The sequence below is a fragment of the Furipterus horrens genome, unplaced genomic scaffold, assembly GCF_987537825.1.
Source record: "Furipterus horrens unplaced genomic scaffold, mFurHor1.1.pri manual_scaffold_5, whole genome shotgun sequence".
NCBI lineage: Eukaryota > Metazoa > Chordata > Mammalia > Chiroptera > Furipteridae > Furipterus > Furipterus horrens.
The window spans coordinates 145618598-145639838 of NW_028327175.1; positions in this window are offsets into that span (position 1 = coordinate 145618598).

Consider the following 21241-nt stretch of genomic DNA (forward strand, 5'->3'; position numbering starts at 1 on the left):
TGGTCCAGTTAGTTTTCATTTACATTACAGAAATTGAATCAGGTGAAATAAACTATTTGGCTGTTTTTATTGAATAATCAGAAAAAGCAGTTTTTAAAGAAAGTCTAGTTAAAAATGGTTTAAAAAATCCAAAACTCTTCCCATTTAGTAGTCAGATATGTTTCTATCCCTTGTTTTATCACATGGAATGCTGCAGCATTACCTCCTTAAAGTCATTATATCAAGATATCTTCTGACCAAGATTCCAGCCGCCCATATAACATTGTTTACAGTGTCCTTGTTTCATTCTTTTTAAAATCTCAAATATATTTTTCCTAGAAAAAAATATTACATTAATGCCCTTAAAGGTAAACTCTTAATTAAAAATTATTTTTTAACTAATCCATAAAATAAACACATTTTTTCAAAGAGGTTCTCTCAAAAGTCCTGATTTCTTTTGATAGAATTTTGGGAGGTATTTTTAATTTTTCTTATCTATCTAACTATGCTTTTGAGTTAGCTTTACTGTCTACTTCAGATAGAATAATTTAAAATATTTTCTTTCAAATGTTGAATCATGAGTTGAGATTGGAAATATGAGAAGAACCCCATCTTGTAAAGACCTAGAAGAATGTTCCAGACAGAGAGATCAGTAAATACAAAAGGCTTTAAGCCCTGGACAGATAGCTCAGTTGTTTGAATATTGTTCCCATACACCAAAGTTTCAGGTTTCATCCCCAGTCAGGGCACATACAGGAATCATCCAATGAATGCATAAATAAGTGGAGCAACAGATGGATGTTTCTTTCTCTCTTCCTCTCTCTCTCTCTCTCTCTCCCCTTCCTTTTCTACCCCCTTACCTTTCTCTCTAAAAAGCAATAAAAAACATTAGAAAAACTACCTTGAGGTGCAAAGACCTTGGTATGTTGGAGGAATGATAAGGTGCAAGTGTGGTTAAGGAGAAAAGTCAAGAGTTCACATTGTTTTGGAAAGCCACTCAGGGGCATTAATAGAAGAATGACATGTTATGCTATTATATTCTTTAAAAAGGACATAAATTTTGTGCCAGTACTGTATAGAGAATAGAGATTTCAAGGACCACTAGTAGTGATGGTATGGACTAGAGTGAGGTCAGGGGGATTGAAAAAAAATGAATGGATTCAAGAATACATTTACAAGAACTGACAGTGTTTGCTAATGGATTGGATATGGTAGTGAGGAAGAGAGCTGGAAATGGGCAAAGAATTTGGACTTGGGCAACTGGGCAGATGGCATTTACCTAGATGGAGAAGGCTGGTGGTGAAGCCACATGGATTTAGGTATTTAAGTAACCCTATGGCTTTGCTTTTACAAAGGAAAAGGCATAGGGCCTTTGTTCTGGCTCCAGCCTGCTTCTAATAGCTCTTTGACTTAGGCAAAACAATTGATTTGAATCTCAGTGTTAGAATCTATAGAAATATGTTGCCAGAATGATTTTTACAGAGCCTAAATTTAATAATTCCACTATTTTGCTTAAAAATCTTTAAAACTTTCCCTTGCTCCCACAATAAAAGCAACACTTCTGAATATGTCTTATACAACTCGAATGTTCTGGATCCTTCTTGCATTTCTAACTTTATCTCCTACCATGACCACTCCCGCCCTCTCTGCCTTAGCTGTCCTGGCACCTCCAGTTCCTTGTTCTCACCACACTCCTCTCTGCCAGGCTATTTGCTCATGCCTTTCCTTCACTGGAAATCTGAATTTTCCCTTCTTTTTTGAGTGATTTTTTAACACGTTTTATTATTTTGGCTGGAATGCTCTAAATTCATGAAAGCTTTTGATAAAATCTTCAATTCCCAACCCTTTTAAAAAAGTGTGTTGAACCAGCAAAAAAAGAAGTAAAAATAGAGCAGTAATGATCTGGACAGATATAAAACAGCATGCTTTAGTTCCTCCCATATCCCCAGTTGCTCTTTGCTGCTGAAGAATTCTCAGAAAGCAGAATGACTTAAAAAATTGATGAATTTTGTCACCAGTGTAAAGAACCAATAACAATATTGATCTAGTGTCTTTGCTCACTCTCTGCAGGCCAATTTTTAAATTCCTAAGATGTAATTATACATTTCACATACATTTGTGGGAGATTGAAACATGATGTTTATATCTCACATGAGTCAGGCTAAAGGTTTTCTGTGTGTAATATTAGAAACTTCATGCTGTATCAAGTTCATGTAAGTGTTAAGCTAGTAGACTCTATCATGAAATATCATAGACATTTACTGAAAAGCAATATAAAAATCTGGCTCAGAAAGACTAGAACAGAAATATGGAATTTTCTTAATTTAAGTTGGTCAAAAGTGTGTGTGTGTTGTTTTTTTAAAGCTCTACACATTGTTTAAGACAAGTATGTATAAGAAGACCTTTTGTGTGTGCTGGTTTTATCATGACAGCCCTAGCTGATTCTTTACAAAGGATTAGGGATACATATCTTCAGCAGTGCACATGAGGAACTCTGATAGAGGCAATTTCTTGGGTTTAGGAAGGACTGTATTCTGGGAAGTGCTTCGGAGGAATGGACAATAATTCTAGGATTATAGCCAGGAAGGACAGGAAGACTTCAGGAGATTCATTACAGCTTCTTCTAGATTCTGAATGTTGAGTAAGCCATGGAAATGTGGCATCTGTAAAATCCTTTTCTTTGCAAGAAATTGAATAGCACCAAATTTTTCTATCTTGAATAGCAGACAAGTTCATTTTATCCTTTTTCTTCTCTCTCTCTCTTTTTTTATTCCCACCCGTGTACATGCTTATTGGTTTTTAGAGGGAGGAGAAGGGAGAGAGAGAGGTTAAGAGATAGACATCAATGTGAGAGAGAAACATTGATCAGTTGCCTCTCCTGAGCACCTGAATTGGTACTGAACCCACAACCTAGGTATGTGCCCTGACTGGGAATTGAACCTGTGACCTTTTGGTTTATGGGAGGATGCTCCAACTAAGAGAGCCACACCGACCAGGGCCAGGTTCATTTTTTCAATGAATTGTTTCTCATCCAAGGCATTAGGACGCAGGACTGCAGTGGCCTGAACTTTCCCTTCTGACTAGTGGATCAAATGGTCATTTTTTTCAGGGAAACATTTTTGCCATGACTAGATCAAATGGGGCTTCTATATGTTCTCATATATAGTCGCAATATTTGAGATAGCTGTATGCACTTTCCTATCCTAGCATTTGTCAACAAGCTTTACATTTGTTTCTGTGACTGCTTTGTTAACTCTTCCCTCCCTGAGGACAGGAGCCCTGCCTGTTCTAACTCAGTATTGTATCTCCTGCACTTACTTAGGCAGGTGCCTGCTGCTTGATAATGTGATTGAATGAATGGCTTAATGAAAAGACTCAGTGGAGGAGCTAGATCATGTCATCATTAATATTCTTTTGGGCACTGCACACTCTAATGCTAAGCAAGAAAATGATTCTTTTAATTGTATGTTGTTTTTGTCACTCTCATTTTTCATACCTGAGTCTTCTGACCTGGAATGCTTTCTGCTGGTAAGTTCTTTCTGGTTTCTAGCTCAATCTCAGTTATTTTGAGAAGTTGTGTCCACCGCTAGCAGCTGTAGTTGCCTTTTTCAGGGATTCTGAACTATATCATTATTATGAGTTGAATTGTGTCTCCCCCCAAAAACTATGTGTTAAAATCCTAACTCTGAGTGCCTGTGAATGTGGCCTTATTTGTAAATAGGCTTTTGCAGATTTAATCAAATTAAGATGAGGTCATTAGGTTGGCTTTAATTCAACATGACCAGTATCCTTGTAAAATGAGGGAAATTTGGACACAGACTCAGACGTGAAGACAGAGACAGAGATTAAAGTGATGCAGTCATCACAGAAATGCTTGGGCCACCACCAGAGTTTAAGAGAAGAGAGGCCTGGGACAGATTCTTTCTAAGAGCCCATGGGGAACCAGCCCCTGCCAACACTGGATTCTGCATTTCTAAGCCTCCAGACTTGGAGAACATAAACTTGTGTTATTTTAATCTAGTTTGTGGTACTTTGTTATAACATCCTAGGAAACTGATATAATCACCATACAATTACTTTTGTCATCTACTTAAGTATTGTCTCTCCCCCCACCAAATTTTTATTTATTCAATGTCATTCTTATGCATTGTAGATACCTATACAATTTTGACATAAGTAATTGCTATACAGTTGATGCTGAATACACCAAATGAGGTTTATATTTTCCTAAGACTACAAAGGTCTTTACTTCGGTTAATTCCTTTTCTTCCAACCTTGCAAGGTAGGTTTCTTTCTTTATTTTTTAAGTATATTTTATTGATCATGTTGTTACAGTAGTCCCAATTTTTTCCCTTTTGCTCTCTTCTGCCCAGTACCCCCCTTCCCTGAAGTAATCCCATCCCCCCTGGTTCATGTCCATGGGTCATGCATATAAGTTCTTTGGCTTCACCCTTTCCCATATTATTCTTAACTTCCTCCTGTCTATTTTGTACCAACCAATTATGCTTCTTAATCCCTGCACCATTTCCCCGTTTCTCCCTCTCCCCCCTCCCAGCTGATAACCCTCAAAATGATCCCCATACCTATGATTCTGTTTCTATTCTGGTTTGCTTAGTTGGATTTTGTTTTTATTTTTTAGATTCAGTTGTTGATAGTTGTAACTTTGTTGTCATTTTAGTGTTCATAGTTTTGATCTTTTTTTTTCTTAAGTAAGTCCCTTTGACATTTCATATAATAATGGCTTGGTGATGGTGAACTCCTTTAGCTTCACCTTTTCTGGAAAGCACTTCATCTGCCCTTCTATTCCAAATGATAGCTTTGCTGGATAGAGTAATCTTGGTTGCAGGTTGCTTTTCATCACATTGAATACTGCTTGCCAGTCCCTTCCTGCCTGCAAAGTGTCCTCTGAGAAATGAGCTCATAGTCCTCTAGGCACCTCCCTGCAGGCAACTCTCCGCCTCTTTCTTGCTGCCCTCAGGACTCTGACTTTGTCTTTCACCTTTGGCATCTCTATCATGATGCATCCTGGTGTGGTCCCCTCTTGGTCCAGTTCGCCCGGGACCCTCCGTGTTTCCCAGGCCATCTCCTTCTCAAAATTTGGGAAGTTTTCCTCATTTTTTTCAATTCTTGCTTCCTCATTCTGCACTACTTGACTGTTTTTTTCTTCCTTATGTTCATTCCCTTCACCATTGGTTTCGTGTGAATTTTCTTTTGTTTCACTTAGCATAGCCTTCACTTCTTCTCTTATGCATTTGCCATACAAGCATATCTGTCAAACCTGTGAGCATCTCTATCATCAGTGTTTTGAATTCTGCATCTGTTAGGTTGTCTTTCTCCTCATCTGTTAGGTTGTCTATCTCCTCGTCACTTAGTTCTCCCACGGGAACCTTGATCTGTTCCTCCTTTGGGCTATACTTTTCTGTCTCCTCATTCTGACAGGCTCCTATGTTTGTTTGCCTCCTCACCCCAGGTAGAGCTGTCACTCCTGTTATGTTGTAAGGGGCAGAGCCTTAAGGATTCGTCAGTACAGGGTGACCTGTTTCACCACGTTGTCATGCTGTATGTGGGAGAGAGGTCCGAGAGGGAACAATGCCACCTGCCCAGTCACCCCTTTTTCCAGTCACCTCTCCCACTTCTACACAGACTGGCACCCCTCTAGCTGCTGTCCTGGCCATCGTTCCTAGAGTGAGTGGGTCTGTGGATGTTCTAGGACCATGGGGGCCCTTTAAACAAGCAGACTCTGCTGAGAGACCAGCAGTTTCTGCCTCCACCCCAATCCTCACTGGTCTGCACAGTCAGAAGCAATGAGGCTTGATTTTCCCCAATGCTGGGACCATGAGCTGCGAGGTTCAGTGAGGAGCTAGGAACTCTCCCCAGGTGTCCCTCCTAACTTTTTAAAATGTGTGACTGCACTTTCTGCTGGCCTGTCACTGACGGCGCTGCCACCACTGCTGCCAACACTGCTGCCACCACCACACCGTGTCCTCTCTGCCCTGGCTCTGCCCCTCCTACCTGTCTGGATGAGTATTTCTTCTTTATATCTTTATTTGCTGGACTTCCATGCAGTTTGATTTTCTGGAACTTCTGGTTGTTTCTAGTTTTGAGGTAGTTGTGTTCTTTCTTAGTTGTGGAGGGAGACACAGCGTGTCTGTCTATGCCTCCATCTTGGCTGGAAGTCCAGATTTTTTAATTTAAATAGAGTAATTAAAGTTTTGTTTATTTTGAAGTCCAGAATGAATTTGAGGTACTTAAAGAGTAAATTAATAAAATGACACAAAACGTTAGAAAAACATCAACAACTTTACTCTTCTAAGACATTTAAAGAGCCCTTATTTTATTACACAAATATTGGTCTTATGTAACACCTATGTGAATTTTTAGTGACAGATGGAATCTGTTCAATTTTGGGTTTTGGGTTCCAAAATTATCTATTAAATGTTTTATTTAGAATGGAAAAGAGTCTATTTATATTATTTCCTGTTTTATAGTTTCTTTTTTGTTATTTTAAGAAATATAAAAATACAAAGTCAAAAAGTCAACCATTCGTGTCTAAAATTAATTCTTGTAAATATTATATTTTCTTAATTTTTGTATAAAGTAGAAATTTTGCAGGTAATGTGTTTGTTTTCATTCTGAATACTGCAAAGTATTTTACATGTGTACATATATATAAATGTATAGTACTGTAACATATCATTCTGAACTTGTTTTTTTCACTAAAAGTATTTTTGAGGTTCAATAACGTCAAGATAGAGCAACCTAGTTCATTTCTGTAATTCTACTTTATTATTACTTGTCACATTTTACTTACATTATTCTCTGATTGACAATATTTAGGTTATTTTCAACATTTTGCTATTAAAAACAATGCTGCAGTAAATGCTTTTGCTAGGTTATAAGTGGAGAAGCGGAACTTCTGGTTCACAGGGAAAATATATTCTCCACATTGTGCCATCAACCTGCTCTCCCCAACATAAGTCCTTTTTCTCACATATTCTTCTCTAAACTTGGTATTAATCAGACTTACTAATTGTAATTTATGAGTATGTGAAATGATACTGACTATGTATTTGTATGTGTGCATGAGGTTAGCATTTTGGGGAATTAATACTTTGTATCCTGTATATTTTGTAAATGTGGCATCTGATCAACAGCTTAACTTTTACCCTTTAACTTTACTTGTATTTTTAAAACATTAAACAAACATAAATATATCTGCCCTTTATTTAAGGTTTGTGATATTTGCATGTTGTTTCAGAAATTCTTTCTTATCCAGAGGCTATAAAGTTATTTCCTGTGTTTTTTCAAACTTCCTATGCTACATTCTTTTTCCTTCATTGAAGAAAAGGCTGCCACATAAACAGTATTTAACTATTTTTCTTACAAGTTTTAGTCCATTTTTTCTGCTTTCTCTCAAATGTTGTCTACATTTAAATATTATGAAAATCAGCATGTTTCTGTCAAAAATGAATAAATGCTTTTTCTACTTGAAAACTGTGGGAGAAATTTCTTTAAAATGTCCCACATCATATTCCAATAAATTTGATACTCTCTGGGTGTAATATTTCGTCTTCTTTTTTTAAGTATATTTTTATTGATTATATTGTTACAATAGTTCCAATTTTTCCCCTTCTGCTCCCCTCCACCCAGCACCACCACACCCCCAGCAATCTCTCCCCAAGTCTATGCCTATGGGTCATACATACAAGCTCTCCCGCTTCACCCTTTCGTATATTCTTCTTCTTTTTTTTTCAAAATAATTAATTGATTAATTAATTAAACAATAAAAAATAACAATCCCTCCCTCTCAGACTTAAGGCACTTTATAATCTTATAAAGGACAATGGGCGAAGGTCTCGAACTCCTCTAGCTGCTTCAATCTGGACATGGTCGTTGTCCTACCTACCCTTGGGTCCAGAAATCCCTAATAAGAATGGGGGTGTGGAGGGGAGGGTGGCCTTCCCACATGGGGAAGGATCGTGCAGACTCCAGGTCAGTTGGCTGTCCCCGGGCAACAGCATGCTTGATTTAACAGGCTGGCATCCTTGTTGTGTTCTGGAGGCAACAAATTTGGCAATAGGGTTAAAAGACATCATTCAGTCCATAACCACTAGATAACAAAAGACAGGTATTAATTTTTCAATGTCCCACATTAGGGAAAGGAAGGGCTTCTTTGGAGGAAGGTATGCCAGGCATATCTTACCTGTCTAAAACCCTTTTGCCCATTATACTTAGTTTGGGCTGAGGGAAATATTTTAGGTTTCCCCCCTCTCAGACCTCTGGGCTCTTTCTGTCCTAGCCATTAGGACAGAAAAGAGAAACCAGTTTTAAAGTGAAGCCCACAGACCACCCCATTCTTCAGCAACCCAGCCACTTAGTTCAGCCAAACCATTGAGTCTCAGGAGGCAGCAATGCAGACAGGATTAAGTGAGGCCTATATGTACAGAAAATCACTCAGGTAATGAGATCATAGGCTTATGCTCTCTGGTTCAATTTTGCTCATTTGTGTTGTTCATTGGTTTCCTGTAATAGGTGATAGCATAAGGTATTTTTCTTTTGTTGCCTGGCTTATTTTGCTAAGCATAATTCTCTCTAGTTCCATCCCTGTTGTTGCAAATGGTAGAAGTTCCTTCTTTTTTTCTGCTACATAGTACTCCATTGTGTAAATGTACCACAGTTTTTTGATCCACTCATCTACAAATGGTCACTTAGGCTGTTTCCAGCACTTGGCTATTGTAAATAGTGCTGCTATGAACATAGGAGTGCATAGGTTCTTTTGAATTGGTGTTTCAGGATTTTTCGGATATAATCCTAGCAATGGAATTGCTGGATCAAAAGGCAGTTCCATTTTTAGTTTTTTGAGGAAATTCCAAACTGTTTTCCATAGAGGCTGCACCAGTCTGCATTCCCACCAACAATGTACCAGGGTTCCCATTTCTCCACATCCTCGCCAGCACAAGTTTGTTGATTTGTTGATGATGGCCATTCTAACTGGTGTGAGGTAGTATCTCATTGTGGTTTTTATTTGCATCTCTCCGATGGTTAGTTATGTTGAGCATTCTTTCATATGTCTATGGACCCTGTATGTCCTCTTTGGAGAAGTGTTTGTTCAGGTCCTTTGCCCATTTTTTAATTGGGTTGTCTGTCTTTTCGGTGTTGAGTAGTATAAGTTCTTTATATATTTTGGAGATCAATCCCTTGTCTGAGATATCATTGGCAAATATATTTACCCATTAGCAAATATATTTACCCATATGGTTGGTTCCCTTTTCATCTTGCTGATGTTTTCTTTTGCTGAGCAGAAACTCTTTAGTTTGATGTAGTCCCATTTGTTTATTCTTTCCTTTGTTTCCCTTGCCTTAGGATATATATCAGTGAAAATGTTGCTACGTGGAATATCTGAAATTTTCCTGCCTATGTTTTCCTCTAGGACTTTTATAGTGCCACAGCTTACATTTAGGTCTTTGATCCATCTTGAGTTTATTCTGGTGTATGGTGTAAGTTGGTGGTCTAGTTTCATTTTTTTGCATGTCCCTGTCCCGTTCTCCCAACACCATTTGTTGAAGAGGCTATATTTTGTCTTCTTGTTTTATTATATTGTTTCAGAGTTTTAGTGGCTCAATCAGGTGCTATAAACAGCCAGATGCCTCACCTTCTTCTACCCTCTTCTCTGCTGTATCATCTGTCATTTGGTTACATACTGCAACCTCTTCATAGCTACAGGTACTGCTTTTACCATGAAGAAAGAACACCTTCTTTAGTTGATTTGCCTGAAATTTCTCAGGCTTGACAGTTGTTTGATAGAGTCGTGTATCAGAATGGCCAATACCAGGAGCTAGGTTGGTTCAAAACCATTATGAAGAAAAAGGTATTAGATACTGTCAACCTACCTTAGTGAGGGACTCCATAGATTACAGGAGTCACATATTTCCCTTTGCTGGACTTGTCATTTTGATGCTGCATTTTGTATATGACAATTTTTCTCTTCAAAGGCATTTGAAATACTTTTTATAACAGTTATAACTATGAGTCCTCAGCCCTAAGTATATAAACAATTTGTTTTTCTGTGTCACAACCTAATTTTGGCATCAAAACTTTATTCTGCAGTACTAGGGGGTTGTTCCATGCTCTTCTGTGGCAGTAAGATACTGTGGTACCTCTGGCCCTTGAGTCATCGATCTCAGCAGGGATCCTCAGAGACCTGCTTTCCCTACTTAATCCTTCGTCATTCAGCCACACAGATCCCTCCTGAGGTGAGCCACATTCCTATCCTCAGCTCTATTCTGATGGGATTTTTCTTCCATGTCAGAGCCAGACTTAAGGCATAGACATTGTCGTATAGCTCCTATTCCATCATGTAGCAATGGACACTGTACATGTTTCTCCAGAACTCTGTCTGCCTGGATCCATTTCACAGATGTTTTTTCCACTCATTGATGGTTTGCTGCCCTCTCAGGCCCACCATGAACATCCTGCTGTGGAATCCAGGCACAGGGCTCTTTCCTCAAAAACTGATTTCTCTTTTTAATTTATTTTTTATCATCTCTTCTGTTTTCCCCTCCACCAGGGGATTCTTTTTCTAGACTGAGTGGGAGTGGGCATGAAATACCCCTTTTACTCTTTGCTTTTTCTGTACATTTTATTCTAAATCTTTACAATTTCTTCATAAGAATTGCATCTTTTGGAGCACTAAAAGGCAGGGACTGACAGGCTCCATCTGCTTTTTGTCCTATCACATCCCTTTGCTGAAGTGGTAAATGCAGTCAAATATTTGCTTGCATGAGGCAACAGATAGAAAAAAAAAATGCATGGAGAAAAACTTTTAAAGAAAAACATCATTTAACTTTTTCAAAATATTATCCTGTCATGCTTGTGCTTTATAATTTTAGTCTTAATAGCTTTGATTTCTGTACTTTTACATTAGTATTATAATTTGGTTTATTTCTGATTGCCTCTGATGGTTCAATTTAGTAGGAGTAACACTAAAATTTCTCATTTCTTTTCAATCAGTCTAAGTTCTTGCCAGCTGCTGGCTGCCAGACCTGTACCTATTAAAATCCACATTTATTAATGCTCATGGTTCATGGTTTGCTTTGAATCTTTCTAATCACACTGTCCTTCCTGTCTTAGTTTTCTTTTAAATCAGACTTTAAAACATGTCTCCATTTCCTACCATCAATCATTGGTTAAGCCTTGATTTGTTAAAACCTCTGTCTAAAGCATTATGTTAGTACAATGATTAGGCTTCAAGTCCATGTCTCTTATCATTAGCTAGAGTTTTTGCATCTGATCCCCACAGTGATTCAAGTGAAGAATTGTTTTCCATGAGCTGTCATGGAGAAGGAGGTCATTATGACAAAAGACTCCTGCCTAATTTATATAGTGAGGCATGCCCACTAATTATGGCGTCAGAGCTCTGACCAGTTACCAATTGATTTCTATCAGTGTTGTGTGAGATGATAAATTTTAATCAGAGCTTTTTGGTCTCTATTAGTCTGGCTTTCTTTTTATAATGGATTTCTCTCATTCATGCTTTCCCTAGTCTGCATTTTTATGACTGTGATGTGCTTTGATTTACTTCATTCAAAGTACGATGCTCTGGCTTCAATTACTACATTTAACTTTAAATAGACATTGCTACAAGTCTCACTGATATAAAGAACATCTGGTGTCAATAAATTGCAGCAGGAGGTGCCATTTGGGAAGGAACCCAAGAACTAAACATGTCTCTGGGCACATCCATCAGGACATGAGCATGCATGTCATGGCATTCTGCCACTTATTTTCTTAAATGCTATCAAGTACAGCTAGTTCTAGGAGTTCAAGTTAGCATAGCATCATTTTGATTTTCCTTGTAGCATTTCTTGACTTACTGACCTAAAGTTCTAGACAAAAAACATTTTGTTCAGTCGATAACATCTTTGAGTAAGACTTACGCTAAATGGGAACAGCACAGAGAGCAAGGGGACACTTCCTTCTGTGTCTTGTACAAAGTGTTTTAAAGAAGGATCTTGTAAAGAAGTCAGAATAAAGAATTCTGTTCTTTATATCCTCTCTGTTCCTTGTACCCCCTCTCCACCAACATGGACCAGAATACAAAAAGCTGAAGTTTCCACAGAGAAAAATGTATTTACTCCTTGCTATTTCTGGGTCCATTCCAACTACAAATTTTAACAATTACCTAAGACTACCAAATCCAGATAACACAGTATACAATGATTAATTAAAGAGAAAATGTTGACTTGAAAAATAAACTCTTTTTAATTGCAAAAGCAAGTATAATACAGAAATAATTTTTAAAGGTGTAATTTAAATTTTATTCTGTATATAGTATCTCAGAATCAAAGTTATGCACTGATAATCTGACCCTTTTGGAGAAGAGTGCTTATAATTATAAGATGTACTTATTTACTTATTTTATTTATTTGTATTATAGTTTTTATTTTTTTTAATGTTTTATTTATGTATTTTTAGAGAGGGGGAGGGAGAGAGAGAGGGAGAGAAACATCAATGTGTGGTTGCCTCTTGCACAACCCCAACTGGGGACCTGACCCACAACCCAGGCATGTGCCCTGACTGGGAATCAAACTGGTGTCCCTTTGATTTGCATGCTGGTGCTCAATTCACTGAGCCACACCAGCCAGGGCTATTTTATTTATTTTTAATAATCACATGGGTTTATTCTAGTTTTGTTTCCCTTTGCTTTTGTATATACTTGGACAAGAACACTAGAAAAGACAGGATTTTTTCTTTTTATCTTTTTAAAAAATAGTTTATTTTTATTGTATTTTTTTCCATTACCATTTATCTCCTCATCAGTTTTACTCAAATAATCTTAAATGAACTAATTTGTGATTCACAAACTGGGAAACATAGTTCTGTTTTTCATAGTATGAAAGTATTTTGAAACTCATGTTCTCAGGCATGAGCACCAGGGACCCAACTTAACCAGACTCTCCCAGTCCACACTGCTTGTCTCTGTCTGGCTTCACGGGCTTTCTTCCTCTGCTGGGGAACACAACGAGTCGTAGACATTACCTCCTCCCAGTTTAATGAACACTGTCGTAGGAGTGTTGCTCTTCCCCAAGGTCCACATCATAATCTCATAGCAGGACCCTGATTTGTGATGTGCTCATGTTTGGATTCATCACAGCTACCTGGAAAAAGAGGACATGATGATCCAAGAACAGAGTGTACTGTGGAGGAGAGCAGTGTCTGTTCCTGGAAGGAGGGAGATGGGAAAGCTTACTGGGCAAAAAAGCAAACAAAAAAACAAACCAGACAAACGAGCGTTACCACCACCAATGACATTTAGCAAACCAATTCTGAATAGGGATTTGGAGAATGAGTCTGAGAAAGACATGCATTTCAGACTGGAGACCTTTTCTCTGTTCTGCCTATTCAGAGCTGAAATGTCCTCATAAAGAAGGCTGTCATGTCCTGCCACGATGTGGGAGGAAACAGACATCTCTTCTGCATTTTGGAAGAATGCAACAGTAATGAGACAATGTTCTCTGAGATGCAAAATATCAGAAAAGGTTAGACTAGGTCGTCACTTCTCCAAGTATATCCTCATAGGATGGCAAAAGATGGTGTTAAATGAGTAAAAGGGAGATTATGTTACACAAAAGTCAGAAGGCTTTCTTTATTGAAAAAAAATTGTAGCCCTGGCTGGTGTGGCTCAGTGGATTAAGCACTGGACTGTGAGCCAAAGGGTTACCTGTTTGATTCCCAGTAATTGTACATGCCTGGGTTGCAGGTCATGTCTCCAATTGGGGGTATGTGAGAGACAACCACATATTGATGTTTCTCTCCCTTCCTTCCCCTCTCTCTAAAAATAAATAAATAAATATTTAAAAAATTATAGAACCTCTAACATACCATGATACTTTTGGGAATTTTAGAAGATGATACAGCATGTGTAATTTCCAAAATATGGATTGCCAGAGAACTCTTTTAATTTTTATTCACAAGGGAAAGTAAAAGATTAAATGGTTTCTTAATATCTCATTTATTCTAATATTCTTTAGATTTTATTATTTTAAGAGCAATATAAAGTTGGGATTCTGACCCCAAAGCTTCTGCTAATACATTGGGTGTCTATGGGGTCAGAAAGTCCAGTCATAGATTCAAGAAGCTTGTGCTGATCTTCCCTTCCTGTGATCACCCCCAGATCCTGTAAGGAGGGTCACTGGAATCATATCACTTGTATCACCTGAATACAATATGAAATACAAAGAAAATGATGCAGTGAAAATTATTGAAGCATCTGCTATTTAACAAAACTTAACTTAGTAAGTCATTAAATTTCCAGGTTCAAAATCTAGTTTATAGAAGATCTATGTAGCTTTTCAGGAATAGATACCCAAGTTATTATATAATACTACATATTATTTGACATGAAAGCTGAAGGAAACAGGAAATAGATACCTAGTCCCACTTCTTTCTTCATCCCTGATTCTGTATCAACCTCAACTCATGCTAGAACTTTTTGAAATCCTCTACATTGATTCAGAAAATTTGGTACACATAGCTAAGGCTCTGTAGATTTGATGTGATTGTCTTTGGATAATGAATATCACCTTCTATTAAATTATAATACAGTACCTTGACAGAGTGTTTCTGTCAGATATTTCAGCCATTTTTTTTAGTTCACTTAGTTCTGTGATTTTTAAAGCAAGTATGTTTATAATACTTTTATTTGTTTGCCATTTATTTTACTTTCTTCTCTTCTCACAGAACAAGGTTAGTAAATAAAATGTGAAAACTTGGTAGGCAGAATATTTGGTGGAGAAGGTCAAGGGAGTACAATGTACTCCCCCTTCAAAAACTAATGTCCAAAGCAGTGAAGGTTTTAATAGCCTAGGAAAAGCACAGAGAGTCCCCATGTTAAAATTTTTTATCTTCTCACAGATAAGATTCACAAACACAACACTAAGTTTTATGTACTCAGGGAAAACAATTGAATTGGCTTTTCTAGAATTAATATGTTTTTAGTTTTGAGTTGCCTCAACCTTATCAAAGTGCCAGTGCCAATCTATGTCACCAAATGCTGGTTAGTCTTTAAGATCACTAAGTTTTCAAGAATCAATGCATACTTTCACATCTATCACTTTTGTTTTCAAAGCTTGTGTTTGAGCAGTATAGTTAATTTAGAAATTTTACATGAAACAAGTATATGGATTATAATATGAAGATCTAATATCAAACTCTTGTGGCCATTTTTTGTATGTCATTTTTTTGGGCTAGTATTTTCACCTCCCTGAATCTCACGTTGCTGATTTGTGAACTGAGATGATAACAACATTAATTTTTCCAAATCAAAAAGAGGCGTAGTGATCAAATGAGATAATTTTGTGACAGTTTGTATATTTAAAAATCTGTTACACAATTTTAAGTTGTGTACTAAGACTAAAATATTTAATCAGAGACCTCTGAGCACATGACCTTGCAGATAGGCAATTACAATATATTAGCATAAATGTAGAATGGTATCTAATATAGGAGCAGAGACTTCTGAGAGGTGGTGACACATCCTATATCAGTTGAAAGATTAACCAGGTAAAATGAAGTAATATTTTTCAGATGAAGAATAGGCAAGAATTAGGAGAGAAAAGAGAACGTGGCATATTGGAGGAGTAAAAATGAGTTTAATTTGCTTGGAACATTAAGTTTATAGAATTGGACCAGAGAAGGCCAAGCTATGGAGTGGGAGAGGTCAACAGAGGCCAGATGATTTTAAAGCGTGTGTAGGAGTTTAGACTTTAACTTGAGAGAAATGGAGAATACAAATAAAAATTATTTTTAGTTTCATTAGGGAATAACCTAAGGCACTTTAGGAATGTTGCTTATGTTTAGATTTTTGGTAATTATTTTAGCAACAGTATTGAGATAGCAGCTCTATCTAGCTTAACCTGCAAACATTTTAGAGAACATTTTGAGGCAGTGTCTTGAGAACATTGCTTAACAATTCATATAGCATCACGCCCTCTAAATGTGTCTGTTCTTTCTTATTTCAGTATTTAACACACATTTTTAATAGACTTAATCTGCCATTAAAGACTTGGAAAAGTAATGTCAGGCATAAAATAATTTGGAAATACAGAAGAAATACAGACATACCTAGAATTTCAGTTGAACTACATTTGGTGATTTATTTAACATTTTCCACAAAAGGTTATGTTGGCATTCATAAGCTTATAAAACTTCATAATTAGTTTGGGTTGCAAACCAACCTGTGCTATGTTAAAAAATAAAAATAATTTTCCAGGAAATGACCTGTCCAACCAATTGCTCTTAAACTTCACAACTGAGAGAACCTTCATTCAAAGTAAATCCTTTAGCATGTTTACATTTGTGTGTGTGTGCACATGCATGTGTGTGCCTTTAACCTGCATGAACTTATGACATTATCTTGAGGAGCTTGTTTGCCTTGCTGCTGGAATCATCAGTATTTGTTGATGATGTTCTTTAGATTAAAGGAGCTGTCCCTACTAACATTGCTCCTTAGACACATATGGAAACACTTCTGCAGCAGATTGCCCAATTGCTCCTTCGTCTTGCTTTTGCAGTAGTCAGCTGTTTAAGTTGCATTACGTTCATGATGGAGTGATATAAAGGTAGTGCCAGGACATAATTTTATAAAATATACCTCCTCATTAAGACCTCCTTTTGAGATAGAGATCTTCACTTATTGCTAACTCATGTTTCCTATTAGCTTCAAACAACTCATTTAAACCCTCACAAAAGTAAAATGGAGATACTCTGTTCCAAAATATGTGGCTATCTACATATCTGACCATGGGGGAAAAGTTGTTAATGAGATTTATGAGCAAAGCACTTTATCAAAATGTAAAGGTTAAGGAAAATAAGAGAAGGCTTGTCTATTAATAAAGTGATCCAGGAAGGGGTGGGCAGGGGTGAGGGGGTGGTTAATGACAGAAGAGTAAAAGGGCTGCCGTGATGTCTTCGAGAAAGGAGACAGGGTCTAGCACACATGTGGAAGGACTGGCTTTAGTTGAGTTGGACAGTTATTCTATCCAGGGCTGAGGGGCACAAAGGTAGAGTGTATGTATCCTGAGGCTGGAGTATAGGTAGTTACAGATGTGGAACATGTGGAAGTTGTCTTCTGAATGCTTCTATGTTATCAGAAAAATAAGTCATGAGCTGAGATTGAGACTGGTAGAGAAGGTGTAACAGGCTTGAGGAAAAAGAGGATTTAAATAGCTATCAAAAAATCTGGGAGTGTGAATGGAAATAAAGTTTTGTACCAGGTGTCATTAAAAGCTCATATTTATTCAGAGGAAACAAAATCACTATCTCAAAAAGACATCTGCACTCTCATGTATATTACAGTATAACATTATTTACAGTAGCAAATACATGGAAACAATCTAAGTGTTCATCAACAACAACAAAAAAGAAAATGTGATATAGATTATATACTTTTCATATTATATATAATGAAATATTATTCATCCATAAAAAAGAGGGAAGTTCTTGCATTTGCAACAATATGAGGAGAACTTGAGGGTATTATGCTAAGCGAAATAAGTCAGACAAAGACAGATATGAAATTATCTTGTTACATGTGTAGTCTAAAAATTAGGACTCGTAGATACAGAGGACAGATTGGTGGTTGCCAGAGGTAGATGTTAGGAAGTGGCTGAAATGAGGGAAGGTAGTTAAGAGATACAATCTTTTATTTATAAGATAAGTAAGCCCTGGCAATGTAATGTACAGCCTGGTATCTAAAATTAACAATAGCGTATTGTATAATTGAAGGTTGCTAAGAGATTAGCTCTCACCACAAGAAAAAAAAATACTATATCAGGTGATGGATGTTAATGAAACTTATTGTGGTAATTATTTTGTGATATATACATATATCTGATCATCATGTTGTGCACCTAAAACTAATAAAATATTACATGTCAATTGTAGCTCAATAAAACTAGGAAACTAACTCACCTGGAATTTATAGCTATTGAAATTCAAGTGTTCAGCAATTTTTTTCAAAGGAATATTCAGTTTCATGGGTGCTGGGCAGAGATGCTAGGTTATTGAATTTAACTCGTCGGCAGCCGTCCATCTCGAGAGACGATGGTGTAGCTTCTTAAGAGTCTATCTGCACCGCCGAGAATGGTTGTGCAGTCCGACTCAGGAGTGACACGGTATCTGTCTCCTCCCGTGTTGAATCGACATCTTACGATGACGCTGGAGTGTCCTCTCCAGTGAAGCTGAAGCTACAGAGCCTCAAGAGACGATGGTGTAGCTTCTTAAGAGTCTATCTGCACTGCCAAGAATGGCTGTGCAGTCCGACTCGGGAGTGACACAGTATCTGTCTCCTCCCGTGTTGAATCGACATCTTGCGATGACGCTGGAGTGTCCTCTCCAGTGAAACTGAAGCTACAGAGACTGGGCAGGGTGATATGGAGGGTCTGCTGTTGCCCATGCAGCAGACCCCCCCTCTCATTGCAGCTGAAGGATCCAAGGGAAAGACGGAGTCAATACAGCTTGGCTTCAGGTGCGCCGCAGGAGTTGCCGGTGTTGACTACAACGTCAAACCGCCTTAGGGACTCCGGCTCCGGATTTTCTGTCGGGGTTTACTCCCTTAGCCTTTCCCCTGAAGAGGTATGCCGCAAGGCAGCGGAGGTTTTTTGGAATCAGAGTTTTCCTTCTCTGATGTGCCCTGACTGGAAGATAGAACCAGCGACACTTAGCTCGCAGGCCGACGCTCAATCCACTGAGCCAAACCAGCCAGGGGGATTGAGTTTAACTACATATGGGGTTTTGTCAAGTGTGCACAAACCTTCAAGAGATGGAGAAGGGAGTTGAGATGCACTCAAATAAGAGATAATAATGATTAATAATAAAGTTCAACGGATAGCTTGCACCATCAGTAGGTTTTAGATACCAGTGTAGTAGGAGGATATTTGGAGTAAGCTGGATAAATAAGAATTGGTAGTTGGTAGTTGGAGAGTAAGACACTTGAAATTGAGATTCTGGAGACTTTGCAGTGATTGGTATAGACAGGGTAGAGGTGTGACCATAAGGGATCCCTGGAAAAGAGGTTATGGAGGAATGAAGAGATGAAGCATTCAGTCAAATCAAGGACAGTGAGTATATCACCAAATATTAAATAGGAGTGATGTCTTAGAGAGTGATAATAAACAAGGAGCAAAGAAGTACTCCCAGGAATCAATAAAATCATTTCAGGTGTTAATTAAAACAAACAAAAAATAAGATTGATTTTTTACTTTCCTATATCTGAGAGTGCCTTGGGAACATCCCATTGTAATTTTTAATTTTTTTAGGAGGATTATTATGAGGTGCTTTAATGTAGGCAGAAGAAACAAAAATGTGTACAATGCTATTTTTTTTGAAAAATTAGAACTGTGTGAAATGATGGAAAACTGAACATATTTCTCAAAAGCACTGAAAAATTGTGTTATAAGTACATGCATATTTCATTTATCCCCCAAAAATTAAATTAGGAATTATTTAGTAAAATGTAATTTTCAAAATATCTGATTTATACTTTTATGTTTTCAAGTGTTCCTGATTGTCATTTATGGACTTAAGTAAAATATAGCAAAATTGAATGTAATAGATTTAATATTTTTACAAAAAATTGAAAAACTCATGTTCTAATTTATATCACATTTGAGCTTTCTTCAATTCAAAATTGAAATTCAACTTAACTCACAGAAATTTGAAATTTATATTAAATTCTGTTTTCAGGTTCAGATAATTCTATGCTCTTGATTTATTAATTGAATAATTTCCTCACTGCAATGTTTTATTAACTGATATGTACACATAGGTGTCTATTCTATAGTATGCCCTAAATGCACCATATTTACTAAAAAGAAAGGTAAAAGAAACATGTTTTCTTCAACTGGTAATCAGTTGATTATTAAATAATCAAAAGCATTTTTTAAATGCCTTCAGAGAATCATGATGAATTAAATTATTAGCTTTATAAATGTGTTAATTAATTTATTTAAACTTTTATGATAAAGAAAGTAAATCCAGCATGTTATTGAATGCTAAGGTAAAACAAGTATGAAACCAGCCTTTTCAAAAACAAAGTTTACTCTAAAGGTGGAAATTTACTCATTGTGAAATTCTAAGAGATGCTACAGACCCAGGTGGTTAAGAGCCTAGTTCTGGAATCAGAAATGCTGGCTTCAAGTTCTGTCTTTGCTACTTGTTAGATTTACCTTGGATATGTGTCTCAAATTCTCCAAACCTAGATTTCTCCACTGTAAATAGCATTAATAAAATAGTTTTTAATTACAATTATGTAACCTATATAAGGCATGTGACACAATTTGAAGCTCAGAATCATGGTATTTTTACCCCACACGCTGAATGTAAAGATTTCTCTTACACCATATCCCATACCTAAAACATCCTTTTCCCTACTCTGTTTACTAAACCACTCTTTAACTCTAATATCAGAAATAAAGTGATTTCTCTAGTGTTTATAGAAAGTGCACTTGCCCCATGGTGTCTGTGGTATATTGGTTCCAGGAACCCCATAGACACCAAAATCCATGGATGCTCAAGTTACTTATAGTAAATGGCACAGTATTTGTGTTTAAACTGTGCACATCCTCCTGCATAATTTAAATCATGTCTAGATTATGAATAATGCTTAATATGATGTAAGTGCTATGTAAATAGTTCCTATACTTTATTCTTTAGGGAATAATGACAAGAACAAAAGTTTGCCTGTGTTCAGTACAGATGCAACCACTATAGGTCTAACTACATCAGCAACTTAAAAAGAAATGTTTTTGATGCTGCTAGTTGAATCTGAGGATGTGGAACCCATGGATGTGAAGGACCTACTGTGTATATTTGTGTTCATTTAGTCCTAAGGTTCTTTTTAAAGATAAATTGTAAGATAACTAGGTCACTGCTGTTGACTGAATGCTTATCTTCCCCAAATTCATATGTTGAAGCCCTAATCCCCAACGTGATGGTATTTGCAGGTGGGGCCTTTGGGAGGTAATTAGACTTAGGTGGTGTCATGAGGATGGAACCCCATGATTGCATTAGTGTCCTTATAAAAAGAGAAGCAGATTCAACATTTCTCTCTCTCTCTCTCTCTCTCTCTTTCTCTGTATGCACACACCAAGGAAAAGCCATATGAGCGCTTATGTTGGAAGGTTGCCCTCCAAGAATCCGGCCAAGCTGGCACCCTAATCTCAGATTTCCAGGCTTCAGAAAAATACCTGCTTTTTGTTTAAGA